Source organism: Lolium rigidum, chromosome 4 (genome assembly GCF_022539505.1).
Source record: "Lolium rigidum isolate FL_2022 chromosome 4, APGP_CSIRO_Lrig_0.1, whole genome shotgun sequence".
NCBI lineage: Eukaryota > Viridiplantae > Streptophyta > Magnoliopsida > Poales > Poaceae > Lolium > Lolium rigidum.
In genome coordinates, this window is record NC_061511.1 from 43996649 (window position 1) to 44008225 (window position 11577).

Genomic DNA, 11577 nt, shown 5'->3' on the forward strand with positions numbered 1-11577 from the left:
GAAGTGTCGGAGCCACACTTGAGCTTCCTCATTTATTTTTTCCTCCTCGATCGCGGTTAGCAAGTTGAACCTTTCATATGTGTCATTGATAAAATATGCATGTGTGTAGTTTATTGTTTAATTTCTATTGTTTATAGTTAGTTAGTTTAACAAATGCATGATGGTTAATTATATATTTTATACTATTATAATAATGCAGATGAATCGGCAATGGATGTACGGTAACCGACTCTCCGGCGAGTTCACTACGGGTTTGAAAGATTTCCTCGTAGTGGCTAATGCGAACAAGCAGAAGGGTTTTGTTATCTGTCCATGTGTTGACTGTAAGAATCGGAAGGGTTACTCTTCCTCAAGAGAAGTTCACCTGCACCTGCTTCGGCACGGTTTCATGCCAAGCTATAATTGTTGGACCAAGCATGGAGAAAGAGGAGTTATAATGGAAGAAGATGAAGAAGGGGATGATTTCATCGATGAAAGCTACCTTGCTCATTTCGGTGATACTTTCATGGAGGATGCTGAAGGTGAAGGGGAAGGTGAAGGGGAAGCCGAAGGTGAAGAAGAGACACGTGATGAGACCGTTGATGATCTTGGTCGGACCACTGCTGATGCACGGAGACGCTGCGAAACTGAAAAGGAGAGGGAGAATTTGGATCGCATGTTAGAGGATCACAGAAAGTCGCTGTACCCCGGATGCGATGATGGTCTGAAAAAGCTGGGCTGCACACTGGATTTGTTGAAATGGAAGGCACAGGCAGGTGTAGCTGACTCGGCATTTGAAAACTTGCTGAAAATGTTGAAGAATATGTTTCCAAAGAATAACGAGTTGCCCGCCAGTACGTACGAAGCAAAGAAGGTTGTCTGCCCTCTAGGTTTAGAGGTTCTGAAGATACATGCATACATCAACGACTGCATCCTCTACCGCGGTGAATACGAGAATTTGAATGAATGCCCGGTATGCACTGCATTGCGTTATAAGATCAGAGGCGATGACCCTGGTGAGGATGTTGAGGGCGAGAAACCCAGGAAGAGGGTTCCCGCCAAGGTGATGTGGTATGCTGCTATAATACCACGGTTGAAACGTCTGTTCAGGAACAAAGAGCATGCCAAGTTGTTGCGATGGCACAAAGAGGACCGTAAGTCGGACGGGGAGTTGAGACACCCCGCAGATGGAACGCAATGGAGAAAGATCGACAGAGAGTTCAAAGATTTTGCAGCTGACGCAAGGAACATAAGATTTGGTCTAAGTACAGATGGCATGAATCCTTTTGGCGAGCGAGCTCCAGCCATAGCACCTGGCCCGTGACTCTATGCATCTACAACCTTCCTCCTTGGTTGTGCATGAAGCGGAAGTTCATTATGATGCCGGTGCTCATCCAAGGTCCGAAGCAACCCGGCAACGACATCGATGTGTACCTAAGGCCATTAGTTGATGAACTTTTACAGCTGTGGGGCAGACCTGGTGTCCGTGTGTGGATGAGCACAAAGAAGAGGAATTTGACCTACGAGCGTTGCTTTTCGTAACCATCAACGATTGGCCTGCTCTTAGTAACCTTTCGGGACTGTCAAATAAGGGATACAATGCATGCACGCACTGCTTACATGAGACTGAAAGTGTACATTTGCCAAATTGTAAGAAGAACGTGTACCTTGGGCATCGTCGATTTCTTCCGAAAATTCATCCAGTAAGAAAGAAAGGCAAGCATTACAACGGTAAGGCAGATCACCGGCCGAAGCCTGCGGAACGCACTGGTGCTGAGGTATTTGATATGGTCAAGGATTTGAAAGTCATCTTTGGAAAGGGTCCTGGCGGACAATCAGTTCCGAAGGGAGCTGACGGGCACGCAGCCATGTGGAAGAAGAAATCTATATTCTGGGAGCTAGAATATTGGAAAGTCCTAGAAGTCCGCTCTGCAATCGACGTGATGCACGTTACGAAGAATATTTGCGTGAACCTCCTAAGCTTCTTGGGCGTGTATGGGAAGACAAATGATACAAAGGAAGCACGGCAGGACCGGCAACGTTTGAAAGACCCCGATGACCGGCATCCGGAATGGTTTCAAGGTCGTGCCGACTACGCTCCGACCAAAGAAGAGAAGGTCATCTTTTTTGAATGCCTGAGCAGGTATGAAGGTCCCGTCTGGATTCTCGTCCAATATAAAGGGAATAATAAACATGGCGGAGAAAAAGTTCCAAAACCTGAAGTCTCACGACCGCCACGTGATTATGATGCAATTGCTTCCGATTGCTTTGAGGGGCTCCTGCTTGGAAAATGTTCGAGTAGCCATTGTGAAGCTATGTGCATTCCTCAATGCAATCTCTCAGAAGGTAATCAATCCAGAAGTTCTACCACGGTTACAGAACGATGTGATCCAATGTCTTGTCAGTTTCGAGTTGGTGTTCCCGCCATCCTTCTTCAATATTATGACGCACCTCCTGGTTCACCTAGTCGAAGAGATTTCCATTCTCGGTCCTGTATTTCTACACAATATGTTCCCCTTCGAGAGGTTCATGGGAGTATTAAAGAAATATGTTCGTAAGCGTGCTAGGCCAGAAGGAAGCATCGCCAAGGGCTATGGAAATGAGGAGGTAATTGAGTTTTGTGTTGACTTTGTTCCTGACCTTAAGCCAATTGGTCTTCCTCGATCGCGGCACGAGGGGAGACTAAGTGGAAAAGGCACGATCGGAAGGAAATCAACGATATGTATGGACGGCCATTCTCTGACTGAAGCACACCACACTGTACTGACCAATTCCAGCTTGGTGGCTCCGTACTTTGAGAAACACAAGAATATTTTACGCTCGGACAACCCGGGAAGCTCGAATCCTGGATTAGGAAGGCCCACATGGAGACTTTCGGCAGTTGGTTGAGAAAACATTTAATGAATGACAATGATGTTGTAGATCAGTCTGTACATGTTGGCCAAGACACCATCTTCGACTATAACGACTTTCCAAGGGTACGAGATAAATGGGAATACATTTTACACGATCGCCCAAGATAAAAAGAGCACCAACCAAAACAGTGGTGTCCGCTTTGATGCAGCAACCGAGAATGGGCAAAAGGTCACATATTATGGTTACATAGAGGAGATATGGGAACTTGACTATGGACCCTCCTTTAAGGTCCCTTTGTTCCGGTGCAAATGGTTCAAGCTAACAGGAGGTGGGGTAAAGGTGGACCAGCAATACGGAATGACAATGGTGGATTTCAACAATCTTGGTTACCTTGACGAACCATTCGTCCTAGCGAAAGATGTCGCTCGGGTTTTCTATGTGAAGGACATGAGTAGCAAACCGAGGAAACGGAAAGATAAGAAAACGATCAGTACATCATGCGATGATCCAAAGCGCCACATTGTTCTTTCGGGGAAAAGAAACATCGTGGGAGTGGAGGACAAGACAGACATGTCGGAAGATTATAATATGTTTGCTGAAATTCCGCCCTTCAAAGTGAACACCGACCCAAGCATTAAGTTAAATGATGAGGATGCTCCATGGATACGGCACAATCGTAAGCAAGCGGGGACACAAGGGAAGAAATGATGTGTAATAATTTATTGTACCAAACTTTGTTGAATGGATCATGTGAATTATATTACCCGTGATGTGTTTGGTGTCCATTTTCGAATGATTCGAGATACCACTGATGATACATGAAATTTGGAGTGATTTAGTCATACTCCTGCCTAGGCGTATAATATGCATACTCGTAGTCTTCATAGCAACCGCCATTGTACTGGTAGTCGTCGCCTTCTAAGTTGCCGCCGTCGTCGTCGCTGCTGTCGTCGCTGTCGTCGGGCGGCGCTCGTGGCTCGAACTGAGGGTAGCGCAGGCGGGGGATATCGCCGACCGTGATGTAGTCCATGACGCTCGCGGAGTCCGGCCGTACCACCATAGCCGACGGCCGGCCTCGTGGAAGTTCCCAGGAGGCGGACCGTCCTCCTCATACACAGCGAGCGCCCTCTCACGCCGATTGATGAAGAAGGCGTCCCAAGTATGCTGGTTATCGGGATGCCAGCGGGGATTCATCCGCTGCTCCGGCGTGAGGTCGAGGTAGTAGTGGTTCGTGATGGCCGCCCGGCGCGCACTACCCTGAGGGACGGGAGGGACCGGCACGCCGCCGGCGCTTAGGCTCCAGCCGGTGGGGACGCGGTAGCCCGGTGGACAAGGGTAGTTCGAGGCGCAAAGCTCCTCCACCTGCTGGTAGGTTAGAGTGGGTGCGGTGGAAGCCATGAGAGAGTGATGAGAGATTGTAGAGATGTGATAATGCTGGCCAAGCCGGGCTACATATATGTAGTGAGAAATGGGGGAAAAATGGGAGCGGGAAGACAGGAGGCGGGAAGAAAGTGGCGGGAAGAAAGAGGCGGGAAGACAGGGAAGAAATGGCGGGAAGAAGAGGAATCCAGAGCTGGTCATCTAACCTTTAGTCCCGGCTGGTTGGTGCAACCGGGACTAAATGTGGTTTTTGTGTCATCTAAGAAAACTGTCGGTGGGATAAGGACGTTTGGGTAAGCTTTAGTCCCGGCTGGAGGGTGCAACCGTGACTAAAGCTGTCGGCAGGATAAGGACGCGTGGGTAGCGCACGACGCCTCGTCGGAGGAACAAGACAAAGCAGAAGCGGCGCCGTGCCTATAAAAGGAGCATCGATACGCGGGAAGATAGAGGCGTGAAGAAATGGCGGGAAGACATAGGCGGGAAAGAACTGGCGGGAAGACTGGCCGAGAAGAACTTGTGAGAAGACAGAGGCGGCCGGGAAGAACTTCTCTGAATTTTTTGATATATTATTTGTATTTTTAACATTTTGAATTGAATTAGTTTTATTTTTCTTAATTTTTTGATATATTATTTGTATTTTTAGAATTTTGAATTGAATTAGTTTTATTTTTTTGAATTTTTTGATATATTATTTGTAGTTTTAACATTTTGAATTGAATTAGTTTTATTTTTCTGAATTTTTTGATATAATATTTGTATTTTTAGAATTTTGAAATGAATTAGTTCTATTTTTCTGAATTTTTTGATATATTATTTGTATTTTTAACATATTGAATTGAATTAGTTTTATTTTTCTTAATTTTTTGATATATTATTTGTATTTTTAAGATTTTAAATTGAATTAGTTTTATTTTTCTGAATTTTTTGATATATTATTTGTATTTTTAACATTTTGAATTGAATTAGTTTTATTTTTCTTAATTTTTTGACATATTATTTGTATTTTTAGAATTTTGAATTGAATTAGTTTTATTTTTCTTAATTTTTTGACATATTATTTGTATTTTTAGAATTTTGAATTGAATTAGTTTTATTTTTCTGAATTTTTTGATATAATATTTGTGTTTTTAACATATTGAATTGAATTAGTTTTCCAACCGCGACTAAAGGTCGTTGCGCGCGGGAACGCAAAAACCCGCCAAAAAACCCTTTAGTCGCGGTTGGTCTGGCCAACCGCGACTAAAGGTTACCCTTTAGTCGCGGGTCGCCTCCCCAACCGCGACTAAAGGGGGGGGGGGCTATAAATACCGTCGCCTCCATTCTCGTCTTCTCCGATTCTTCTGCGCGCGCCGAGGCGCTGCGCCGTCGCCTCGCCCTCGACGCCGCCCGCCCTCGCCCTCGCCTCGACGCCGCCCGCCGTCGCCCTCGCCCTCGACGCCGCCCGCCGTCGCGCGCCCTCGCCCTCGACGCTGCCCGCCGTCGCGCGCCCTCGCCCTCGACGCCGCCCGCCGTCGCCCACCGCCGTCGCCCTCGCCCTCGGTACTGCCGCGCGTGAGATCGTGGAGAGAGAGAGGGGCGCCGCGGCCAGGCCACCGGAATTTTTTCTTTTTTTTTCTTTTTTTTGTTCTTTTTAATTTTAACTAGTTAATTAGTTTAACAAAAACGGTAAAATAACTTAAAACTTGATAATTAACAAAAAAAACCGTAAAATTTGATAATTAACAAAAAAAAAACGTATATAAAACTTGATAATTAACAACAAAAAAAGTAAAACTTGATAATCAATATATATACAACGACCCCGCGCGTCAATGTACAACGATCCCGCTTTAAAAAAATGTACACGACCCCGCGCATATACGGAGAGGGGGCGGCGAGGGGGGCGGCGAGGGGGGCGCCACCCCCCTCGCCGCCCCCTCCGTATACGCGCGGGGTTTTTTTTGTTCGCGGCGCGTACTGCTCGCCGCCGTGGAGAGAGGAGAGAGGCGCCGCCGTGTAAAAAAACTAAAATTTCACTTAAAATTAAGTTTGTCTAAAAAATAAACTAATTAAAATTTCACTTAAAAAAGAACTCAAATTTGACTTACAAAATTTGACTTAACCACCGCGCGTATACGGAGGGGGGAGCGAGCCCCTCGTCGCCCCCTCCGTATACGCGCGGTGTTTTTTTTTGGGATCGAGAGGGGGCGGCGAGGGTTATACATGTGTGTTTGTTATACACGGATTTTAGCCACATTGGGAGTTGGGCCGTGATTGAGATGGGCTTAGAGGATATGCACATAAAGTGTTTCTGAATCGGTCTCCTGCGAGAGTTTGGGCTAGATTGCCCGTGTATCTGTACATTATGGTAGATTACGAGATAGAGTTTAGTTCGTACACAGTTAGGTTTATTCCGAAAATAGGAAGTCCACGGACTATAAATATGTACCTAGGGTTATTGAAGAAAGAGGACGATCACGTTCACAACAAACACAATCTTAGCGCATCGCCACCCCTTGTTTCGAGGGTTTCTTCCGGGTAAGCGTTATGCTGCCCAGATCGCATCTTGCGATCTGGGCAGTATCGGTTTATTCGTTGTTTGTGTTACTCGTACTGAAGCCTTGTTGATGACGAGTAACACTGTTATCATGGATGTGTTGGGGTTAACATCGATACTTCTTTTGATATGTTTGCTTAGTTAAGCTACCCCTGCATATCTAGCTGCCTCTACACCTATATTAGGTGTAAAGGTAGCAACTTGCTTAGTCTTTATTTAGTAGAACTGATCTGTTATGGTTGTTCCTTGTTTTCCAAGGATTAGTTTGATATCCGCATGGTTAGGCCTTGCAAACGGGTTGAATGATCCAGTAGTGCGTAAGGTGTGGTTTGCCGATCCTAGAAGGGATGTTCCGAGAATCGACTCTATGTTGGTTTTTAGGCCTTTTCTAGGACCAGTTTTCCGTTGTCTTTCGTATCTGCCAGGCTCAACTACGTGTAGGACGTTCCGATTATGCGGTGAAAACCCTAGACTGTCGTAGGTCGATTTAACTTGGTTTTGATTAAGCAGGACCCCCATGTTATCGTAGATCCGATACGAACCATGGGTCGATCGGCTCCTTGAGCCGATTCACGGGGCAACCTGAGAGCCGATCGAGGCTCGGATTTAATGTTTACGTGTCTGCCATGCAGGAAATAATTGAAGCAATCCATCACCTTCCTGACCAGGTATAGGTCAGGTGGCATGCCCTCGCAACAGCCAGGACGCGCGCCGGAGTTTTGCGGGCCGTTGCCCGAGGGACCAGGACCCACCAGCAGTTCTGGGAGCCTCCCGGCTCTTCGTGTTGCTCGTCGCTGCTCACCGGTGGGTTTTGGCAGGCAACACATTCTGGCACGCCGGGTGGGACATTCTACAGCCACTGCGTCGACATCTGCAACTGAGATGGCGGACGCACCAATCACGTACGAAGAACTGCCTGAGGAGCACAAGAAGAAGTATGATGAGATTAAAGCTGTCCTCGAAGCCGATCTCATCGGCTCTTTCGAGAGGACCCGTACACATGGCATTAGGTGGAAAGGGTTCTCACCTGATGGCGTTCTCGATGAAGTGGATCTGTCTACCCCTTCAGAAGAACGCACCACAGCTCTGCGCCAGGAAGTTAATTACATGGTAGCTCATTCTCTACACCGTCATTCTGAGAGCCTGGTAAATGCGTTCGAGTGCATTGCGGTTCGTGTAGTTCAGGAAATCATGAAGCATCAGTACTCTCCGTCAGGGCCTGCCCTAGGAACTCACCAAGGAGAGACACCGTTCCAAACCAGACCGCAGCTGCCATTCGCGTTTGCAGCTCCAGAGCCGCCGGGTTCACCGGCATACGTCGTCTACAAGATTGGAGGCGATCCTGGCGATTGCCAGTTCCTGCAAGAACCGCCTAAAGAGATCCCACATGGATACGTGTGCACCTACGTGCCGGACTGCCATAACTTGGCGCGCACGAACCAGATTGCAACATATTCTGGCCCGAACCAGGTTGCAACAGGAGGGATTTCTGGAGCGGACGCTGATAAACAGGCGTGGCTAGCTAAATATGCCACCGGAACGAGTCATGAAAGCTCAGCCCCTGCAGCTAATACCGTGGAACAAATCAGTGCAATCTTGAGAGACCAGTTCGGCATCCTGCCAAAGAGGAGAACAGTCGGCTATTCCAAGCCGTACTCCAATGATTACGATTTGATTCCACTGCCGCCCAAGTATCGGCTCCCTGAGTTCTCAAAGTTCAATGGATCAGAAGGGTCTAGCTCGATTGAGCATGTGAGCCGATATTTGGCACAGTTGGGCATGATTTCAGCATCTGACCCGTTGCGCGTAAGGTTCTTTGCGCAATCTCTCACAGGACCAGCTTTTGGGTGGTACACCTCGTTGCCACCAGATTCAGTCCGGACGTGGAAGCAGCTGGAAGAGCAATTTCATATTCAATACCACTCAGAGGCTACCGAGGCTGGCATTGCCGATCTGGCACAGGTGTGGCAGAAGCGTGGAGAAACGGTGGCGGAATATATCCAGCGTTTCAGGACTGTCAAGAACCGATGTTATTCGGCTCGTTTAACTGAGAAAGAAGCAGTCGATCTGGCAGTGTTGGGCCTCGCAACGCCGATCAAGGATCTGGCTTTCCAAGTGGAGTACAATTCGCTGGCGCATCTGGCTCAAAAATTAACATTGTATGAGCAGCGCCACCCAGAATTGTACCAAGACAAGTTCAAACGCCCGATAGGCCTGGTCGAGGCAGAAGAAGTTGGGGACCCTGCAGAAGACCAGGAAGTAGCCGTGGCTGAATGGGCATGGGGGGCAGATCCCGTGTCCTGCAAATGGGTGAAACAACAAGGGCCTGCAAAAGGGTTCGACTTCGACGTAAGCAAAGCTGAGCAAATATTTGATTTATTGCTTAAAGAAAAGCTGCTGAAGTTACCCGAAGGCCATAAAATCCCAACGGCGCAAGAGATGAACGGGAGACCGTACTGCAAGTGGCATCACTCGTTCACCCATATCACCAATGACTGCAAAGAATTGCGTCGGCAGATCCAAACGGCGATAGAACAAGGCCGTTTGATCTTTGGTCAGTTTGCCATGAAGGTGGACACGCAACCGTTTCCTGGCGTCAACATGGTGGAGCATAATCTCTCCGCGAGGCGGCAGCTAGATTTCTCATTCGGTGTTAACATGGCAGGACCTGTGTACCATCGTAGCAGGGATAGAGAAGAAAGCGGTCACCCCCGTGGCAAGGAAAAAGAGGAGGCCGGCCCACGCGATCGGCCCCGATATGATGACAGACGGTACATCACCGAGGAACAAGTGAGGAACGTGCGGTATCAACGACCACTCTCCGAGCACCTCCTTAACAAATATGAGCGTCTGTACGATCGACGCCGGCGGTATGATATAGATGACGAAAGATATTGTCGGTCTGGTGTAGACAATGGAAAATATCGTCGGCATGATAGAGATGACGAAGGGTATGAGCGTCGCGCTAAGGGGAAGTCAAGAGAGCGGGAAGACATGGACAGGCACTGGGATTATCCTTTCTTTAAGCACTGCTGGGACTCAGGTATGAGCCGATTGCCTACAATCGACAATTGCCCGGAATGTAGGCAGCAGAAGGAGGACACAAGTGAGGTTTCAGTGTTCAAACGTCTAGGGCATCTCCCATCTCAGAACAGGCGAGCTGGGTCATCTCAATTGGAAGATTTCGAGGAGTCCGAAGATGAAGAAGAAGATAGATACCACCGGCCAAGGTGGTGCCCTGATGGACTCAGTCACTCCCAAAAGCGCAGGGTTCAGCGGCTACGTAGCTTGGAGGAAGCCGAGGCACAATACCTGCACACGTTGAGGAAAGCGCGGCCTGATCTGGCCGTAAAAATTCAGCAAACCTTGGACACAGAGATGCGTCCACAAAAGAAAGAATGGCGCCCCAAGCAAATAAAAGCCGATGCGAAGGCATCGGCTGGCACGAATATGGTGTTCATTCTTCCGTCAGAGTTTTGTGCTCCAAGAATCGAAGAAGCACCAGTGGCACAGTTCGACTGCGGCCCACGGCCAGTTGTCTTTGAAAAGCCACGAGAGAAGAGCTACAGACATTTGAAGGCCCTGTACCTGAGAGGTTATATCAACGGGCAGCCTATCAGCAAGATGTTGGTTGACACGGGAGCGGCAGTCAATGTAATGCCGTACTCCATGCTACGGCGTTTGGGACACTCTAACGCAAATCTGATCAAAACCAACGTCACACTAAGCGACTTCAACGGCCAGGCGTCAGAGACGCAAGGCGTTCTGAACGTGGATCTAACCGTGGGCCGAAAAACCATCCCTACATCGTTCTTCATCGTCGACAGCAAAAGCACCTACGCTGTCCTGCTAGGGAGAGATTGGATTCACGCCAATCGCTGCATTCCATCCACAATGCACCAATGCCCGATACAATGGGATGGAGATGAAGTGGAGGTCATTCATGCAGCATGACTCGGCCGAGATCTCATTAGCCGGCATGAATATTTGGGACGCGGACGACCAAGAGCCGATCTCTGGAGTCCGTTTGGACGGCCGTGAGCGCATCGAAGCTACAAAAAACGGGGTGAGGCTGGTCTTATCCACCGGCCCGACGAGTAGCAAGAGCAAAGTCAATGGACGTACGTGGCAAGGCCGATCCCTGCGATCGGCCCCAAAAAATAAAAGGCAATGATCTCACCTCAAGCATGTCACGCAGTTGTAGTAGGGAGACTCCCTCCCGTATCAGAGCACAAATAAGTTGTAAAACTTCATTGAGCAATACAATCAAAAGGGGGGCCGATTCCAGCAATCGGCCCAAATTATCCTCCCCATACGTTTTGCCCGTGTTCAGCATCGATCTAGCGGGCGACGGAAAGCTAGGGTATGGATTTACATCGGCTGATGAGCTAGAAGAGATTGACATTGGTCCTGGGGATAAGCCGCGACCAACATTTATCAGCAAAAAGCTAGATCCACATCTGAGGGGCCTGATGATAGCTCTGTTGAAAGAGTACCCGGATTGCTTTGCCTGGGATTACACAGAGATGCCCGGGTTAGACAGGAGCATCATTGAGCATCGGCTCCCTCTTAAGAAAGGATTTCGGCCGTTCCAACAGCGAGCACGACAAATGAAGGCCGAAATTCTAGAAGAAGTCAAGAAAGAGATCGAGAAAATGTTGAACGCCGGGTTCATCAGGCCATGCAGGTACGCTGAGTGGATTTCTAGTATCGTGCCTGTACAGAAAAAGGATGGCCGATGGCGCGTCGCCATAGATTTTCGGGATCTCAATAGAGCCACTCCAAAGGATGAGTACCCGATGCCGGTAGCAGAGACATTGATCAAT

General features: G+C 48.3%; 1 pseudogene; it reads left to right on the forward strand.

Moving 5' to 3' along the window:
- Window positions 1-214: 214 nt before the first annotated feature.
- On the forward strand, window positions 215-3498 carry LOC124708873 (annotated as a pseudogene).
- The last annotated feature ends 8079 nt before the right edge of the window (window positions 3499-11577 follow it).